Source organism: Triticum aestivum, chromosome 7B, assembly GCF_018294505.1.
Source record: "Triticum aestivum cultivar Chinese Spring chromosome 7B, IWGSC CS RefSeq v2.1, whole genome shotgun sequence".
Lineage (NCBI taxonomy): Eukaryota > Viridiplantae > Streptophyta > Magnoliopsida > Poales > Poaceae > Triticum > Triticum aestivum.
In genome coordinates, this window is record NC_057813.1 from 257,699,438 (window position 1) to 257,706,013 (window position 6,576).

Here is a 6,576-nt window from a genome sequence, read left to right on the forward strand (position 1 = left end):
GCGGGTAACATCACTTGCATGGAGTTAGGACAGTGGACACGTAGTAAACTGGTTTTTGGAGAGGGAACTTGTGTCCGTCCGTTTCTCGTTCGACAACGAGCACCGCGCTTACAACTTGATGGGTTGCCGCGATGTATAATAGCATTGGTTCGCCCATGTTGGGTGCGGCCAGGACCGGATTTGTTGTCAATATGGCTTTGATTTCTTCGAGTCCGGCCGTGGCGGCATCCGTCCACTCGAAGTGTTCGGTGCGCCGCAGGAGGCGATAAAGGGGTAATGCCTTTTCTCCTAAGCGAGAGATAAAGCGGCTTAGAGCCGCCACACATCCAGTCAATTTTTGTATTTGTTTGAGGTCTTTTGGGATATCCAATTGTGACAGAGCTCGGATCTTGGCTGGGTTTGCTACGATTCCTCTACCGGATACAATGAAGCCCAAGAGCTTTTTGGCTGGTACGCCGAAAACGCATTTTTCCGGGTTGAGCTTAATGTCATATGCTCGGAGATTGTCGAATGTGAGCCTCAAGTCGTCTACTAGAGTTTCCACATGCTTGGATTTGACGACCACATCATCTACGTATGCCTCCACTGTTTTGCCAATTTGGTTTGCCAGACATGCACTACTGGAAACTGAGAATTTGCCATCAGCCAGCTCTTTGCCATCTGCCAGCTGATGGCAAAGAACGTCTTTGCCATCTGCTTATAAAAAACAGATGGCAAAGAACTGACAGACAGCAAAGAACATGGTTGCCATCAGCCAATTCTTTGCCATGTGCTAGTGGATGGCAAATAATCTTTGCCATCTGCCAGCAGATGGCAAAGAGGTTGGCAAATCCTGTGACCGTCATGAGTGTAACGGCGTACCAGCCCCACGTCTTTGCCATCTACTGGCAGATGGCAAAGAGATGGGTTATTTTTTTCCAGGTAAAAAAACTGTGGGGTTATCCCCTCCCTCTCTCCCCACCCATCCAGGTAAAAAAAACATCCGCCGTCGCTCGCTCCTTCCTTCCTCACCCTAGCCCCAATCCACAGCCCCACGCCCCTCGCTCCTTCCTTCCTCACCCGCCGCCGCTCCCTCCCACCTCCTCCTCCTCCTACCCCTTCTGCGCCCTAGGATCCCCGCCGCCGCCCTGCTGCTACTCCTCCACCGGCCCACCCTGCTGCGTCGCGAGCCCCTAGAATCGACAAGCAAGCGCCCCGCCGCCGCCGCCGCAGGCGCACGACAAACCGCCGGTGCACGCACGTATGTTCTTTCCCCTGCTGCTACCGTACTACTAGTTCATCCTGCCGTGCCGGCCTCCGGTCGGCCATGCTCTGTTTGTTTGCTTTTTCGAAGAACAAGATAGGGCTGCAGCGCTAGTTTTTTGCCGCCCGGTTCCGCCGGCCAGTCAAATTTGGATCCACGCGCGGCCGCGTCCCGGCTAATTTTAGCCCCTTTTTTCAATTTCGATCTGTATTTTCATGCGCGGGCGGGAGGCCGGGGGTAATAGCAACCTGAATTTGCATCTATGTTCTGTCGTGGTGAAGGTATGCATTTTTGCGTATTCCTCCCTTGGGTGTCAATTGCCAAGTGCCATTACAGACAAGATCGTTGGTGTTTTCCTACTTCGGGATTATCTTTTTGTTGGTAATATATTTCTGCAAGAAAAGAAACTGATTTTAAGTATTCAAGTAGAGATGTGGCCTCTCAATTAAACAAACTTTATTCTATCAAAAGTCAAACAATCTTTCTCTTTGGCTGTAGACTTGAAGCATTGTATAACATCGAACACATGAGAGATGAACTTCTCAGGCGGCCGGCTTAATCGGAGTGAGGCGATGCTTGCCTTGCTGATCGATTCAGGTCTCCTCCCATGCAGATATAGGCTCCTTGCTGCGGTGCTGGAGAGACGCGCAGGAGCATGGAGTGGTTTGGCTGTTAGATCCATCGCCAACTCGAGCGAACACCATACTGGGCAGGTGCCATGGTGGCCGGTGCTTGCGTGGCGGGCAGCAGCCTCTGGCTGCTGATCGTCAGCGTCATAGGAGCCCCCTCACTCCAGTGCATGTGTGCCACTGAACCATTCCTGTAGCTCAAAGGACACTCCAATCATAAGTGCCTTCCGTTCATGCTACTATCTTTGCCCCCTTTCTTATCTCTAGATTTGGCCAGTCCTTTGTTTGATGAAATGCGCAAATCAGTTTTCTTCTTTGGATCTCTATGTATGCATTCCCTTAAGTCTCCAATTCATGAAAGCGAACATTGAAAATGTGCATGTAATTATCGGCAAATACATCATGAAATAATAATTGTCTGTAACTTTATTAAGGATCTATTATTTAGCTACATATAGCAGATAAAAACATTTAGTGTATCATGTATTTTCTCCCCACACTAAAAATTTCTAGAATTTCCCATGCCAAAATATCAAAACGTTGTATTGTAGTATGTGTCCTCCCTTTCTGCCAAAGAAAACAAAGTGCAGTTTAATCATTCTTTTCTAGAAACAGTAGTATACATTTTGTATGAATCTACAGTCCCAAATATGAACCACACTTAATTTTCTTGGTTTAACTATCTACCCCATCAAACGTTTCGCTCCGTTTGAAGCTCATTAGACTGCACAAAAACCATATCCTGCCGTACTACCCCAGTACTTCTTTGCAAGCCAACTAAAGTTTACCTCTCTTTTATTGCTAACAAATAGGTCAATAGTTGCAAATTTTATTGAAGAAAATTCTAAATAGACGGGCGCGGCAACGCGCGCCATCAATGATCTAGTAATTACTATTATGGTTCTGTTATGCTACACCCTTGGGCATGGGGAACACGAGTAGCTAGTGATTGAATCATCTCTGAAGTGTGAATTGCAATGACCCTTGTTTGCCTCTTGATTATTAATCCAGTATAATATGCTACTGTTAAACCCTTGGGCTTAGAAAACCCCAAAAGGTAGTGATTGAATGATCTATGAACTGCAATTGCCAGTGCCATGTTTCTTGACTGTTGATGATCATAATATGGTTCTGTTAGGTTTATAGAACTTGAGAAAGTATTAGTTGAATGATCTGTAAATTGCAATTGTCCTTTTCTTTGGTTCACATAAAGATTCTAAAGGCTCATTTACAACTGTATTTAATAGTTGGTGGGATTATGTATTCTGAAATATTGTTGAAAATCATCATTCATCTACTACTGGCCACTTATAATGAGGAACATGGTGTAAAAGGTTGTGGTGAACTGTCTAAGATTTAGTTGTGACGAGATGTTGCTTTCCTTGTATTACTGAGTGCCACTTATTGATTAACGATAATAACTCTTAATTTGGTTTTGAGCTGTTGTTTCCCCTAGGTTTGCTTCAATATTGTTTGGAAGTGCAGACCGCTCACTGAGGATGAATTTTTTCCTGCCATTGAAGAGAACTACTATATCTCAAAGAAGTTCTACTTCGACCTTTCCTACCAGCAGTGTGTGCGCATGCTCAACAGGTAGGCAAGCTGCTTCCTATAGTGACTGATTGTGGCTATGCCAGGTTTCTCTACACTGATAGTGTGTAGTGAGAAGTATGATGGGCCAAACAAATAGTTCTTGTTCATAGTGGTTCAAATTTAAATGTTTTAATTATAGCTTTTTGTCCCTGTAGTCGATGTTAAGAAGCGCTTCCTTCATGAGCTTAGTTTGATTTGGCCCGGTTTTGATGCCTCTGCAGTGTGTGCGCATGCTCAACAGGTACAGTCGCAACAACTCAATTTCTTCAGATGTGGCATAGGAAGTCATGTCCTCATGTGCTACTATTTCTAGAGGCAGACTCCTAATCAAATAAAAGTTTGTTGTCTGATTCATGATACAATATTTGTGCTTGGTGGAATAAATCTCCAAGATGACTTAATTCATTTTGTTAGCTGAATGGTACGACCATATGAATAGCATATGCTTGTACCACATATAATCTAGGCTGCCCGGAAGTGCAGTAAAAATAGTGATATGATGAGCTGGGGTTAGAAGTTCACAGTGTTGAATAGAGAATCAGGCTTTTTTCTTGAATTATTTGAAGTAGATCATATGTAAAACTTCAAATAATTTCTGAACCCACCAGATATTGGAGTGTGAACTACTACTTCAACTTGAAAAGCGTCAATGATCTTTTCATAGTTGTTAATTGTTAGCTTATCTACTGATTGTGGCTTTATTTCCTGTTTGGTAAAACCAGGTTAGCTTTATTGTAAACTGCACCTATGCAATGGTGATGGGTTTCAAGGTTTTTCTTGAGAAGCAAAGATGACAAGCTTTCTTGTTTCCATAAAAGCTTGCAACTTTGTTTAGAAGGTAGAGGGGCCAAGAAAATAGATGAGCAGAATGGTGGTGATGAGAGGGGCCGCATAGTGTTTGCTTGCCGAGATAACTTATTTTGTTTACTTATTTATCTTTTCTTGCTTACAATATTATGCTCAGTTCTCCACTAGCTGAGTTGATGTTTGGTTTTCTCACATAGATGAACTTCTCCTAGGCTGGTTTGTAGGTCAAAGAAATTTGATGATCGATACACCTTTTGTTCCAGCAATATTATATTGTCCTATCGTTTTTGTGATGTTGGTTTTGTTGCATATTTATACTTTAATATGTATGTTTGTTGCAGCATGCCGAAGCAGGCGATGTGTCATGTCCCGCGCGGCAGCCTCCCCGATCCGCCTCGGCACCCACATCAAGTCCTCTCGGTCTACCTCCTCCATCATGTAGCATGGCTTTGAGCGGCCAGGTGTCCCAGATTGACAGCGACGGCGGCATGAGGGTGTGATAAAATAATAATTAGCAGTAACATGAACTAATATGAGGTTTAGCACCAGGGGTAACTTTATGCAATCACACTTAGTAAGTAGCATTTTCTGTTGCTCTATGATTTTTATGTGGGTAATGGTGATCTCTATACAGACTATAGATGATGTTAAAGTACATGTCACACTGAAAAAGAACATGCCTGAGATAAGGCCATGGAACCTTCATTTGGTGCATACTAGGGACAAGAAATGCTATGCTATAAAAGGTTTTTGAGCAGAGGTACTAGCAGTTGGATGCTCCATGCCACCACTTTGGTTAATTGCTTGCAATTGGAAACATGTGTTGGATATATATGTGTTCATGACTATTGGTAATATGTATTGAATATGCTATATTAGTCATATAAATATATTTGTGTTTGATTTTCTATGAAAAGGAACTGATATAAGAAAAATCAAAATTAAATGGGGCAATATAGTCACTTTGCCATCTGCTGGCAGATGGCAAAGAGCTTTGCCATCAGCTGGCAGATGGCAAAGAGGCCATGTGTCATCTACATGTAAAATTTGGGCTGGCCTATTTGGGCTCTTTGCCATCTGCTGGCAGACGGCAAAGCATGCAGCCTTTGCCATCTGCTGGCAGACGGCAAAGAGCCTACAGCCTTTGCCATCTGCTGGGCCAGATTCCAGTAGTGATGTCTGAATCATGCGCTGATATGTTGCGCCGGCGTTTTTGAGCCCGAAGGGCATTGTGTTGAAGCAGAATGGGTCGTATGGAGTGATCAATGCCGTTGCGGCTTGGTCTGGCTCTGCCATCTTAATTTGGTGGTAGCCAGAGTATGCGTCGAGGAAGCACAATGAATTGTGTCCTGCGGTAGCGTTGATAATTTGATCGATGCGGGGAAGGGGGAAGGGATCCTTTGGGCAAGCCTTGTTAAGGTCCTTGAAATCGACACACATGCGCCATGATTTGTCCTTCATTGGTACCATTACCAGGTTTGCTAGCCAGTCCGGATGTTTTATATCTCTAATGAATCCGGCCTCTAATAGTTTGGCTAGCTCCTCTCCCATGGCCTATCTCTTAGGTTCGGAGAAACGCCGAAGAGCTTGTTTGACTACCTTGAATCCTTTAGGATATTTAGGTTGTGCTCGGCCAGCCGGCGTGGGATTCCTGGCATGTCTGAAGGGTGCCAGGCAAAGATGTCCCAATTTTCGTGTAGGAATTCTCGTAGTGCAGCGTCTACATCAGGGTTTAATTGTGCCCCGATGGAGGCCGTTTTCGTAAGGTCCGTTGGATGGACTTGGAATTTGACTATTTGGTCCGCCGGTTTAAAAGAGGTGGACTTGGATCTCTTATCGAGTATCACATCGTCCATGTTCACCGTGGAGCGCAGCGCAGTGAGTTCCTCGGCCGCTAGGGCTTCGGATAGTGCCTCAAGGGCAAGTGCGGCTGTTTTATTTTAGGCGCGGAGTGCTATGTCCGGGTCACTAGCAAGAGTGATGATTCCGTTCGGTCCGGGCATTTTGAGCTTCATGTACCCGTAATGGGGTATAGCTTGAAAAATTGTGAATGCCTCTCGCACCAATAGAGCGTGGTATCCGCTGCTGAACGGGGCCACTTGGAATGTGACCTCCTCGGACCTGTAATTATCCGGCGTGCCGAACACCACATCCAGTGTGATTTTTCCTGTACAGCATGCTTCCCGACTGGGATTATTCCTCTAAAGGTTATGCTGCTTCACTCAATGCGGCTCCAGTCTATTTCCATTTTTTCAAAGGGTTTCCTCGTAAATGAGGTTTAATCCGCTGCCGCCATCCATGAGT

At 44.8% G+C, this 6,576-nt stretch overlaps 1 long non-coding RNA gene across 2 annotated transcripts; it reads left to right on the top strand.

Annotated features, from left to right (window-relative positions):
* Positions 1–984: 984 nt before the first annotated feature.
* Positions 985–5,082, top strand: LOC123159269 (uncharacterized). 2 transcript variants are annotated; one of them, XR_006479613.1, is made up of 4 exons: positions 985–1,240; positions 1,742–3,465; positions 3,621–3,706; positions 4,614–5,082. It is a non-coding gene; the product is annotated as an uncharacterized lncRNA (long non-coding RNA). The 2 variants fall into 2 exon arrangements; XR_006479614.1 differs by having other exon boundaries at positions 991–1,240; positions 1,857–3,465.
* The last annotated feature ends 1,494 nt before the right edge of the window (positions 5,083–6,576 follow it).